General features: G+C 46.5%; 1 protein-coding gene across 1 annotated transcript in view; it reads right to left on the bottom strand.

Annotated features, from left to right (window-relative positions):
• Prkch (protein kinase C eta) overlaps positions 1 to 13,503 on the bottom strand; it is a 195,133-nt gene that overhangs the window by 35,841 nt on the left and 145,789 nt on the right. The gene's annotated exons all lie outside the window — the stretch shown is intronic.

Genomic DNA, 13,503 nt, shown 5'->3' with positions numbered 1-13,503 from the left:
ACTGTGAGCCTTCTGACATGGGTTCTGGGAATCAAACTTACATCCTCTGGAAGAGCAGTGTGTGCTCTTAACTGTCAAGTCATCTCTCCAGCCCTTAGCTTCTGTTTAATTCATCATTTTGAGGTTTCATTTTCCTAGGAATTTACTTATATCTTACAAAAAGTACTAACGTGAGCCGGGCGTGGTGGCGCACGCCTTTAATCCCAGCACTCGGGAGGCAGAGGCAGGCGGATTTCTGAGTTCGAGGCCAGCCTGGTCTACAAAGTGAGTTCCAGGACACAGGACAGCCAGGGCTACACAGAGAAACCCTGTCTCAAAAAACCAAAAAAAAAAAAGTACTAACGCTAAATGGCTTGCAGGAAAAAAAAAGCCCACCGTAAAAGGGTTCTGGCTTAGCCTCCTTTCCGTTTCTCTCCTGGATGACAAATTCCATCTTCACAGTTGCTACTGCTTCTGAGGCCTCTTGTACCCTTCGTACTACAAGCCTCTCCTCTTAGCACTAACATGTCTGCTGCATTTCTTCTCCTTTCTCAAACTTACTTTTCAGCGCTCTAGTCCCCAAACAAGTCGCTGGCTTAGGCAAGCTGAACAGGTGTTAATTTTCTTATTCCCAAATTCGTTCGCACTCCCTTTCCATGCCCCTAAAGTGTGAAGTCCTTACAGCCTCCCTTTCCATGCCCCTAAAGTGTGAAGTCCTTACAGCCTCCCTTTCCATGCCCCGTAAGTGTGAAGTCCTTACAGCCTGGATACTTTCCCTAGCATCCCACTAGTGTTCTCTGCACAGTGGTACTGAGGGGAAGAAATGGTCTGAGCACTCTCTGTATCTGCTGGCAAATATCCCTTCTGCACCCATCCAGACGCACTGTTCTCTCTCTGGCTCAGGCTGGTTCTCCAGTTAATGTAAGAAAAATCGAGCTTGTACATACAACCACCAGTGACGAATGTGTGTGCCCGGTGATTAACCATCCTCTCGGCAATGCGCTATTAGGACCAGACAAGACAAATTGCCCCTGTGCATCCTGCATAAAATTAAAAGGTCAGTTCAGGAAGAAAAGGAGTAATGAGAGCCCTGGGTCCTTCATCAAGATGAAAGGCTCATTTGATGAAATTCGCTATTGCATTTCATGGAAAACTCCAGAGTGATGGAACAGTACATCGAAAACCATTTAGAAGCACAGAAAATCCTTTAAGCCCAAACCAAAGAACACGATTCCCAGCATATGGAATTAATTTCTGGTTCAAAGTTAATAAATTAATTCCCTTGGGAATCAGCTAGTTTCCTAACTTTTCCAGAGAAGCCCTCTGGGGAACAAAACTGCAGAAGGTTGGCCTTGGATTCCTCTCTAGATTCCCCTACGAGATGACAGGAAAATGACTTGTGCTTTAGAATTCTGTCTTTAAGAAGAGGCCATGGGGGTCTGAGGAGATGACTCGGTCATCGGTCAAGGGTCTGTGCGTAAGCATACGCCCCTGAGCTTGGATCCTTAGTGCCCAGTTTATAAAAGCTGGGCAGATGTCTGTGACCCCAGTGCTGTCAGGCTGGAGCAGAGATAGATAGGTGGATCTCTGGTGCTCACTGGCTGTACAGCTAAGCAGAATCAGAGAGCTTCGGGTTCAGATAAGGGAGTGAGATCTTATCTCAAACAAAATAAAATAAAATATAAAATATAAAATAAAATAAAATAAAATAAAATAAAGGGCTAGCAAGATTGTTCAGAGGATAAACGTGCTCAAGCCTAATGATAGGAGTCCAGTCCCCGAACCCATGTAAAGATGGAAGGAGAGCATTGCCCTCTGACCCCCACACATACTCTATGGCACGCGCGCCTACATATGCACACTCCATGTTCATACACAATGATACTTTTGATTTTAAAAATAAGGTCATGCCGGGCGTGGTGGCGCACGCCTTTGGTCCCAGCGCTCGGGAGGCAGAGGCAGGCGGATTTCTGGGTTCGAGGCCAGCCTGGTCTACGGAGTGAGTTCCAGGACAGCCAGGGCTGCGCAGGGAGACCCTGTCTCGAAAAACCAAAAAAAAAAAAAAAATAAGGTCATGCTCACACATAATAACATTTTTTAATTTAAAAAATAAGATGGAGAGTTATTTAGGAAGCTACACTCGCCCCCACCCCCCAGCTACCTGTTAACTTCTGGCATCTAAACACACACACACACACACCACAAAAAAACACACGGCACCAGATCACCAGCCCACAGACAGAATAAATTCTAGGAGATCCTCTCTCAGAGCTCTTGCAAGGCTTCCTGCCCATAGTCAGGAAGGTCAGAACACTTACACTTCACAGATAGTCAAGACCAAAAACAAACCCAAACAAAACAAACAAAAAACCCAAAACCCACCCCACCCCACCCCACCCCACCCCACCCCAAAAAGGAAAGAGACTCAGTTTCTTACTCAAGCCAACTCTGAATCTCTCATTCTGAACTATTTCACAGGCAAAGAGCACTGCCTGGCTGGCTTAGGAAACCAACATGGTGGTGCCCCACCCACACAGTTTGCTGTGTTTCACTGAGGTGCGTTGTCATTCTGATGTCCCTGGACTGGCCTGGATCCTGCTGACACAAGGTGATCTGGGTCAGGTGGCACATTCCTGGCCAGAAAGGTGTTGCTGTCACCGGTCCTCACCCCTGTAACTTTCCACCCATGCAAAGAAGGTCAGAAATGCCAGATGAAGCCGGGCCAGGTCTGTATGGGCAGATGATCATGTGCCAGGACAGGGACATGCCTTCTTTTCTGTAAGAAACATTTCTAGCGTCTCAACCAACACATACAGGGGAGGCAGTGAGCCTCTGTAGCTAAGCCACGAGGAATCCAGGCCAGCTTCCAAGCCATTGTTCTGGGGAAATCCTTTCTTCTCTATGCAGTCACCAGGGCAAGAAGTTTCCCCAACCCTGCCCGGCCCAAAGAAGGAAGGACCTGAGGGTACCCAAGGTTCCTCCTGCTCTGGGTTGCTGTGGCTTGTTCCTGCTTGAATCTTGGCTGCCTAGAACCTGGTTGTGATTGGATGAACCACAAGGGCAGAGAGCACCACTTTCTCTGCTCTACCAGCAGGCACAACGATGAACAATTGCTGAACAAAGACAGCTATTCGCAAGGATGATGGTCACCTGCCTAGCATTGGCTTTCAGGAGCACATGGCAGCCACAAGTGTGACAGTTCCGAATCTTAACCCAACAGAGATAGATCACCAGCAAACCCAGCTGGTCTGGGGAAGGGGGTGATGCTATGACCTGGCAGGACTGGGGGGTATAGGTCCACCTGAGTCACGAAACCAAGGGCAGATGAGAGATCCCTGTGGTGACTAAGGAAGCAACCAAGCAAAATAATCCTATGTAAGTCTCTAACCACTTCTAAGTGTCTTTTAAGCAGGTCCACCTCCCTGCCCTCCCTGGAAGGGTGGGCGGTTCCCTAGGAGGCTCTGTTCTTGGTTCTTGCCTACATCAACTTCCATCATCCCTGCTAGACCACACGGTGCCTTTGTGAAAATCTGAGAAAGGCACCTCTGTCTCTCTCAAGTCATGCAGCAGTCGCCTGCTGGAAGACTGGAAGCCATTTTGCACATATAAGCTGAGCATGCAGAGGTGACAGTCCCCAGGCTGTCCTGTTCAGGATCCTCCCTCCCACGCATACTCACCTTTGCCCTCTACCTGTGGAATTCAATCCCATGAGTTTAAACATCACTTGGACAGATGGCTCTTGAACCTCTACCCTGGCTCCTCTCTTGGGAGATGCCAGTCTGTATTTCTAACTGCATTCTGGGCATAGCTACTAGGGCTGTCTTGACTTCTTAGACTTTGAAAGACTGAAAGTAAAAAGTCACCCCTTTGCTGTGGTGACTTGGGGGGTGGGGAAAGTTAAAAGCTCATCTCATCACTGGAAATCTTGGGCCATCTTTCATGTCTATGGGGTCTACCATCCATGTTCTGTCCACTTTTGCTTCACTGCGTTACCAATTCCATCCCTCTTCTCTTCCCACTGGCTTGCTTGGAGAATTGTTTCCTGCCTGGCCCATGACCAAAAATTCTGAAATCTTGGTTTCTGGGCTGGCCCCTGTTGGTCTGTTCCTCAAACATCTGATGGCTTCCACTGACAGAAAAGGAAAACTGAAACCTTGTAGCTTCATCTCAAAACTGCCCTTGCCCCCACCTCAGCTTCCCTCAGATGTCACTTCATCCCAGCCATTTCCCAGGCTCCGATCCTGGTCACATGGAATCTTCACAATTTCTTAGTTTCCATGCCTCTATCCTTCCTGTTCTAACCTATCTGGCAGGTGCGTCCTACATTGACACAGGTTCAAGAGGTGTTCCTTCCTCAAGGCCTCCCCATCAAAATGACTGCCTTTTCTGTGCTCCTGTTGTGTTGCCTACATTAAGCCTTTAAGGCATCATCGTGTATGTGTGCGCGTGTGCGTGCACACACACACACATACGGTTCAAAGCCCCAACAGACAAATTCTTGTGAAAATGTCTCCTATCTCATTTGTTTTGAGTTTCAAAAGCAAACACAGTAGACAGCAGGTGCTCAGGGCTTATTCGTCCTCATAATGGAATGGTGGAGAAACTTCCTTCATGGTTAAACTAGACCATGACTGACTAGACCATAGCCTAGTCTGCATCTGTGTGAGGCATCGGCCAAGCAGGGGCAAATGAGTACAGTGTCGTGTGCACAGCCTGGGGTGACGGGTCCAAACCAAGCATACACTTAAACCACAAACAATGTATTTATTCCATAACTCACAGCCCACCTCAAATACAGTAAGTGGAAACTCTATGTCCTGGTCCCTCGGAAGAGGACCAGTCAGGGGGCATCTTTCTAGAGTCTCTTCTGTCTCTACATGGCTCTGCAGACCGTGCATTGGCACAGCCTACGTCCCATGCTATAAAGGTCCTCATTTGTAATAATATATCCATACGGTAACCTTTAAGCAAGACAAGTTAACTGTTACCAGTATTTTCATCTTTACCTCTGTAACATGGGAAAAACTAAGCCCGCTTTTATCTTAGATCAAATACCCCAGTTCCTGGGAAGGAAATGACCCTGAATACAAAACAAGCCCACCAAGCAGAAGCAGGGGGGGTGGGGGACTCAGGCAGAGTGGCTTCCCAGAGGCAACAACAGAGGCTGCCAGACGCAGCTAGCAGCTTCCAGCTTCCTCCTGCACACACAAGACTGATGTCTCACAGAAAGAAGTGTGCACATCCACCGATCAGACACGCTACTGACTAGAGTCTACCCTCTCTTTCTCTTCCACTGTTGCTTGGGTCTTGATGATGTCAGTGGCCAGTCTACTCTCCATCACTGTATCCCGAGAGGAGACATTGCTACCTAGGTAGACTTGTATTGCTACCTAGGAAACATGACTCCAACCTGAGCTGCTCTTGCCCTTCTGCTTCACCCCTCTCCTTTAGTGCCTCAGAAATAGGGAAGTTCAAAAGGTTGTGTCAGCTGTCAGTGCTGTTATACGGAATAAGTTAAAAACCATCAGCACTGGCGATTCTTGGAACCAGAGACACTGGTGTTTCAACACATTCCTCTTTCCAATAACTGTTAAAAGACGAAGAACCAAAGAGGAGACTTCTTTTTTTAAGTTATTGGGGTATGATTGACCCCAAAAGATGCAAATACTTAGCACATACAATTTGGTATGCTTGGTTATGTACCCATCCATGTAGTCATCACTACAACTGATGTATTAAACACCCATTATCTCCAAAATTGCTACACTTCCCCTCCTTCTGTGCTCAGAGTACTCAACACAAAATGAGTCCTCGTAAGCAAACTAAGAAACCATCACACCTTGTTTGTTAGAAATCCTCGTGCTGTAGGGTGGACTTCTGGAATTTATTTCTCTCTCATTACTTGAACTCTGAGCACTTTGTTCAGCACCTCCCTCTAGATGCTGGCACCCACAAGGCTACTCTGCTTCTATGGGCCTGACTCTTTGGGATCACACAGTTAAATGAAATCATGCTCTTTGTCCTCCTTTGTCCAGCTTGCCTGAATTAGTGCCATATCCCTTAGGACCATCTTTACCGCTATAAAGGACAGCACTTCCCTCCTCTTAAAAAGCTAAGTCATGTTCCAAGGCAAATTCCCTTCATCCATTGGTTGATGGACATTTAGGTTATTTCAATATTTTGGTTGACATGAATGCTGCTATGATACACGGAAGGGTCCAAATGTTTTAGTCTGTCCTTTGTTGTTATAACAGAACACCCAAGGCTAGGACAATGTATAAAAGAAAAGCATTTATTCAGCTTGTGATTATGAAGCTGAAAGTCTAAGACTGGACAGACACATGTGGCAAGGTCCCTGTGCTACCAGGGCACAGCAGAAAGGCCAAGGCAGATGCCAGGTGCAGAAGACACAGAGAACAAGGGACCACTGTGTGTCCCTGCAACAACGAATTCAGTCTGTTAAGAACTCTATCAACCTCTCTTTATGTCCTAACGGCCTCCCCTGTCTCTTTGAGACAAGGTCTTACTGTGTAACCCTGGCCAGACTAGCGCTCACTGCGTAGATCAGCCACCTTAGAACTCATTCACCTCTGTCTCCTGAGTGCCAGGATTCAAGGTGTGTGTGCCACACCTAGCCTAATCATTTCTTAGAGTCTTTCAACACTGTTACATCAGACACTGAATTCCAAGACAGGTTTTGGAGGGGGACAAATTACATCCACATAGCAGGAGGGTGACTGTTTCTTATGCTGTGCAGAGCCCATTAGTCGGTTGTAGTCTTTTCTCTATTTGTTTGTTTATTTCTGGTGTAACAGGAAAGAAGACCTTAGCAGGGAAATGTAGGCAGTGCACAGGAGGGAGAGAGAGAGAGAGAGAGAGAGAGAGAGAAAGAGAGAGAGAGAGAGGATGTGTGTGATCTCCAAAAAGAACAGAGGCAGTAGTTCCACTTGAACACCAGTACTTTGTAAGAGGCCTCTCAGAAAGCCTCCACCAGTAGGAACTGTGTTACTACTATTTCATCAACTGCCTATTGAGGAAGAGCCACTGTGTGAAGGATGGAAGGATTCCCCTTATATCTTCTTTCCTCTTAGTCTGGGAATAGGGGATGTCAGCCAGTTAACAAAGCCTTCTCTCTTCTTCATAGGGGCTGTGAAGAAGATGGAATCCACATCTCTGTGAGTTTGCTGACAGTGAAAATAAGCTTCCTGGGAGGGTGGTGGGGGCACAGACTGGCTAGGGAGACATGGAAGAAGAGCTTTCCTGGAGAAGGTTCACCTAGGAATTGCAAACTTAGCTGGAGCAGGGGTAGCACTTCGGGCTAGCAAACCAAGTGGACAGGGACAATGCTCCCCTTGGCCTAGGCTGGGGTATATGAAGCCACTCCCACGCATAGAAATGCCGTGAGGAAAGACAGGATCCTACTGTTTCCCCAAGTGCTCAGATTACCCACTGGTTCTCCTTGAGCAGTCTTTCTGCCCAGACATAGAGGGAAAGAGAGTTCAATGTTTCCAACCAGGTGGAAAACACTCAGTACACTGGAAAATTCTAGCACTGCCCCAGTTTCTCCCTCAGAGATCTACTGAAATTCAAAAAATTATTACATTTATTTATTTATTTATTTATTTATTTATTTATTTATTTATTGTGTGTGCCTATGCATATACCCATGTGCACTGGGCATGCCCCCTCGTAGATAGTGTCCTTATCAAGGGCACTGCAGAAGGAGTGCTCACAGGCTGCTTCATTCCTATACACCAGAAAAAAACTCCAAGACATCAATAGACCCGCATCTTGATCCTAAACTTCCCGCACTTTAGACTTGTGAGAAGGAAGCGTCCGTTGTGTATACATCAGACCATGGTATTTTATTATAGCAGTCTGAGCCGGCTAAGAAATACTTTAGACGTTAAATAATGAAAAGCATGGAGGGTTTTTTTTTTTTTTTTTTGTCTTTCTCTTCTTCTCTTTTAGCTCGAGGAAACAAAGTTGCAAACAAGAAAGTTTCTTTCTACTTTAGTCATTACTTTACTTCTTTATGGTTTTATACAAGGATTTATATCCTTGGGGAGATGACCTATCTTGGTCACGGGTATATTCCCAAGTACACAGTAGGTTTCAGTGAATACTGTTGAATGGATGGGTGGATGAATAGATAAATAAATGAATTCAAAGTTACAAGCACAGATAAATGTATACCTCGTGCAAATAAAGACAAGCCTCTGCACCTGTGGATTTATAGCCATGGGTCATAACACTCAGGAACAAGAGTTCTGTCTGGAATGAACACGGATAGACTTTTCCCCTGGTATTTCTCTTAGAAATACCATGTAGAGATGGATTTAAAGTAAATGGGAGGATCTGTATGGGTTAGATGCAAATACTCTATGCATGGGACTTAATACTGATCTCCCCCAGAAAGGGACTGAACCTACCACTCATGGACTGGGGAAGGACAGTCTAAGAGAGAGATACCGAGGGGAGTTTCCCCGGGATCCCCCATCCCACATCTGAAAGAATCCTTTTCCCTTTGGCTTTGTATCTTGGGGAGGAGAGTAGAAGACAGGCACCTCTTCATAGGTGGTGGCAAATGTTCTATCTAAACCCTCTGAGAGTGAACTGGGGACTCCCGAGATAAACAACAGCACAGGGACTGAGCTGTCCCTGCCCTGGATAAGCTCTGCCACACTCTTCCAAAACTAGAAGCACTGCTCAATTCTTCTATTGAATAGACTGGTGTGTTAGCTATGCCTTATCTTGAGCTCTGACACATTTTTATCCTTACAAAACACAGTACTGTGAGCCTCTAACAGTAAGTCTTATGTTTCAGAATTAAGAAAGCCAAGGTCATAGGCTAAGGTATAGTTCAGAGGGGGAGCACACTCTTAGTACTCGTGAGGTCTCAGGTTTGAATCCCAGCACCTGAACTACAGAGATAAAGCCACAAAGTCTAGCACGGGACGCCCCTCCTGGCCGATGACTCTGACAATATCCCTGACGCTGAGCCCAACTTTCCCTCTTTCTTGTTATAAAACCAGAATATCAACACAGACAGTCACCGTGGCAGACTGAAGGAAGCTGGGCAGCCCTCAGACACACTGGGCGGCAAACACACAGCCATCATGCCTCACACTCAGCCTCCCGGCCATAAAACATTCCAGTTTTCCCAAGCCTGCTGCCAGGGCTGAGATGCCAGGAAATGCTGGGAACCTGGCCTGTGAGGACAAACTTCCTAGTTTACAGGAATAAGCTGTGGAGAACAGGGTTTTACTTCTTAAATGCTGCTGGAACCCAACAGCACACGCAGGCTTCTTGGGGTGGCCAGGGATCTGCAGGGGGAGAAACAAAGACCTCACAGAGGTCTCCAGCCTGTGGGCACCTTCCTGGCAGAGGTGGAGGACCTCAGCTAACGTCTCTGACTTATTTCTGCTCTGTTATTTTTTAGCCTTCTGAATTACACAACCTGATTCTCGCAGAGGGGAAAGAAGAGCTGTGAACACGCCCATCCGTAAACCAGTCAGAAGGGAACTCGGACAGCCTTTGGCAGGTTTGAACCTGTTCACAGAGGAGACAGTAAACCCTCAGTGCTCCTTAGGCCAACCCTGTGTTCCCTAGATTCAGTATCTCAAGGAAGTGAAGGACCCCACAGCACTCTCAGGTACAATTCATGCTTGTCAACATTTTCCTAGCTTTGGAAGCTGACTCCACGCCAGTGTCTCTCTCAACCCCAGCTGGGTACGACTTTTTCTTTAAATAAAGGCCTGCTTTTCTGCCCGTGTGTTGTCTCCTTTCCTGATTTCTGACTGTCTCTTGTCTGTCTCTCTTCTTTTAATCAATATAAGAGCTCTGGGTCCCTCGGGAAGGACTCCATAGCAGGACCTGACTCTCTAAAGAAAGAATTTTGTGGTCCAGTGTCACCTGCCTCCTCCACTCCTCGCTCCCATTTCTTTGTCAAGAGAGTGCTAAAATCTTCACCGGGTGACTTGGGAGGGGCAAATATCTTACTCTGGAATCATGTGGAATTGTTATCCCCTTCCTTGCTTCACTGAAAACTCTGGGGCAGGGCTGGGCCTCCAGACTGCCCCCACCTTTCCTCAGAAAACAGGAGCTAGCTCTTGATTATCTTCCCTTGACAGGATTTGGTTTTGCTGTCTCATCAACAGAGGTGTTCCACTGCTGCACGCCACTGCCCACCACGGGGAAGTGCATACTATTCTGAAGCCCAGTTAGTGACAGCGATCGATGCGTCTCCTCCCCACGTGGAAGACAGCTTTGTTGCTATGCTGCTAAGATAAGATTTTTTATAACCCTGCTGCAGAATCTGAAAACCCCTGCAGTTTCTCCAACACAAACAGCAAAATTCTTCCAGTGCTCCAATACTGTGAGACCCTTCGGAGAAAAGGAGGGGGGCTTGCCTCACATTTTTGTAAAGGTTTAGGTTGCATCTCTCTAGAGACAGAGGAACAATTCTGTACACGTAGGACAGGCCACCGTTTGCTTTTCAACAACATTCAGACACAGCCTGTACAAGCACAGAACACTACTGGGAGCACTCGCAGGCACGAGGAAAAGGGACTAAGGGGCCCGACAGGAATACGAAGGAGTATTAGCTCTCACAGTATTCCCAGTGCAGCAGCTAACAATTGCTCTTTTTTGGCCATGTCTGTGCATAATGTACTTATAACGTTATACTAAAACAGTTAATTTTTTAAGGGTGGGGACAGGACTGACACATGCTTGGCAATGGTTCTACCTCTGAGACAGACTCCTAATCCTTAAAAAAAAAAAAATCTCTTTTAATTGTAAGGCAGGGCCTCCTTCTGTTATCTAGGCTAGCTTTGAACTCACCCTGTAGCCAGGGGCTAGCCTCACATTTGCACCCTTCCTGTTTCAGCCTCCTGGGCAGCTGGGTTTACCAGCCTGCACCTCTAGGCCTGGCTGAAGCCCGCTCTCTCTGGCTCTCTGATCAATAGAGACACCGTGGTGCTATCAATCTTACACACACACACACATTGAGTTCTGATGGACGAATGCAGACAGAGGTAAAACAGAAATGAAGAAATGTCACTATGTCCCGTGCCAACAACTAAAGAATACATGATACTGAATGAAAATGAGCAGGTAAGAAACAGGCAAGGATGCAGCCTTCAATCATCAAGACAGTGGGAAGCAATGTGAGGGCTTTCTGTCTGCCTTCCCTGGACACGCCCAAACCATGCCCAGCTCCTCCTTCCCTGGCTTTATCCCGAATGTGCTCCAAGAGACATTCACATAAAACCTCCTTCTTAGACCGGCTCTTCTTTTTTGCTCAAAGGCCCCTATTTGGAGAAGTTTTTTTCTTGATTCTCCCTGTGAAATCAACGCCGTCAATTTTACCCTCAGTTATCCAACATCTTCTTCATAGAATTTGTCATTCCATACTTTTGGCTTGTCTGCTTGAGCTAGAGTGTAAGCTCCCTGAGAGGAAGAGGGACTTGTTTATTTTATTTCTTATATTTCTCCAGGGCTTAGAGCCTTAATGTGGAACACCGGAGATACTTCAGAAGCATCAGGCATGAGCAAGCACCCATCTTGAGGCCAGGGCTCATCTTTATCCTCCTTTGATCCCCAGGAATCAGACACAAAGCTGAGTAGAGGGGGCCATTCAGACATTTGTTGAGCTGTCCAGCTCAATTGCCTTTGACAAATGGTGGCATTCAGCCAGTACAGAAAGGTCAACCTGCTGCATTTTTATTGCTCAGCAGATAAATCCAAGTTGTCGCTAACTACAATGAAAAACAGGTTTTGTGGTCAATTTGGTAGGAAAAAAGAGCCAAACTGGTGGTCTGATTTCATTAGCCAGGGAAACCGATTAGCACATTTATCAATGAATTACAAATAACCACAGCTTTCGTTGACACTAAAGCCAGGCACAGACGTGGCATGCCAGGACGGCCACTCTGATGTGATGACTGAATGAAGTGTACAAAACAATTAGGTATCCTGGGGCTTGGGTTTTGCTCTGACACTAAGTTGGATCCTTTGTGAAAAAAAGGCATTACTGGGGTTAAGTCTTCAGGATTCTCAGTCTACCTAAGGTCTAGAAAGACCCCTGCATCTCCCCTCAAATTAACCACTTCAAATTTTGTTTCACTTCACTAGAGGGGGTAAACAAAGAAACAAACCAAGAGTCCAACTCTTCTTTCTGAGACAAGATTAGAGAGTCAGGGTCTCTCACAACCTGACCCGAGGCCCAACAGCCTTGCCCAAAAACTCACCTCAAAGGTTTGTAACAAATATAGGATAAGAAGAGAAATAATCATTGCTCCAAAGGAAAACTGAAATACAAATAATTCGGGAGAAAGAAAACAAAAACCAAAAACCACACCTGCTCTTCAAAGGGCTGAATTTAATAAGATAAGACCCCATCTGTCCGAAGAACCTCATCTCAGCTGCAGTGTCCTAAGCCTAATTCCAACCTCCTAAGTTGAAGGAATTGAGATCACCTGATGACTGACTGGAATGTGAAAAGGAATGTCCTCATGATGAGGCTGCCAGACTACAGGCTTCCATTTCACCCTACAGAAACACTGGCTCTAAGTGTGTGGATAGTGGGTTAAAAAAGGCTTGGAGCCTTCAACAATTTGCCCAGGTATCCAGAACCAGGATTGGATCCGCTGGCCAGGTTCACAGAAAATCACTCAAATTATTAGCAGAAAGAATACAGAAAGAAGGCCCACAAAAACCTTCCAATTGGAATTTGTCCTGCCTAAAGGAGGTCCAGGGAAATTGGAATTTGTCCTGCCTAAAGGAGGTCCAGGGAAATTGGAATTTGTCCTGCCTAAAGGAGGTCCAGGGAAATTGGAATTTGTCCTGCCTAAAGGAGGTTCAGAGACAGGGATGGAGAAGAGTCTGAGGGAGTAGCCAGCTAATAGCTGGCCCAACTTGAGACCTATCCCATGAGCACGAACCAATCCCTGACACTATTGTTGGTGCTTTGTTGTGCTTTCATACAGGAGCCCAGCATACGTATCCTCTGAGAGACTAACAGACTAACAGACACAGGTGCAGACACCCACAGTTAAGACATTGGACAGAGCTCAAGGAATCTTGTGGAGGAGTGGGGGGAAGAAGGATTGAAGGACCCAGAGGGGATAGGAACTCTGAAGAAAGACCAAGAATCAACTAACCTGGACCCTTGGGGTCTCTCAGAGTCTGAACCACCAACCAAAGGGCATATATAGGCTGGACCGAGGCCCTTTGCACATATGAAGCAGAAGTGCAATTTGATTTTCATGTGTGGTCCCTGACTCTATTGCATGCTTATGGATCCTGTTTTCCTAACTGGGTGCCTAATCTCCTCTCAGAGGAGAAGGGGAGGAGTAGAGGGGACGGGGAGCTGTGAGCTGGGGGAGGGGGACTGGAAGGCGAGGGGACTGCAGTAGGGATATAAAGTGAATAAATTAATTAATGGTGAAAAAGAATACATGGACTGTCTCAACGTTACAATAAAAGTTAGGTCAGCATTAAGCTCTCAGCAGGAAGAGT

This window comes from Mus caroli, unplaced genomic scaffold, assembly GCF_978045245.1.
Source record: "Mus caroli unplaced genomic scaffold, Mus_caroli_1 scaffold_14, whole genome shotgun sequence".
NCBI lineage: Eukaryota > Metazoa > Chordata > Mammalia > Rodentia > Muridae > Mus > Mus caroli.
This window is presented reverse-complemented; position numbering and strand designations above follow the sequence as displayed.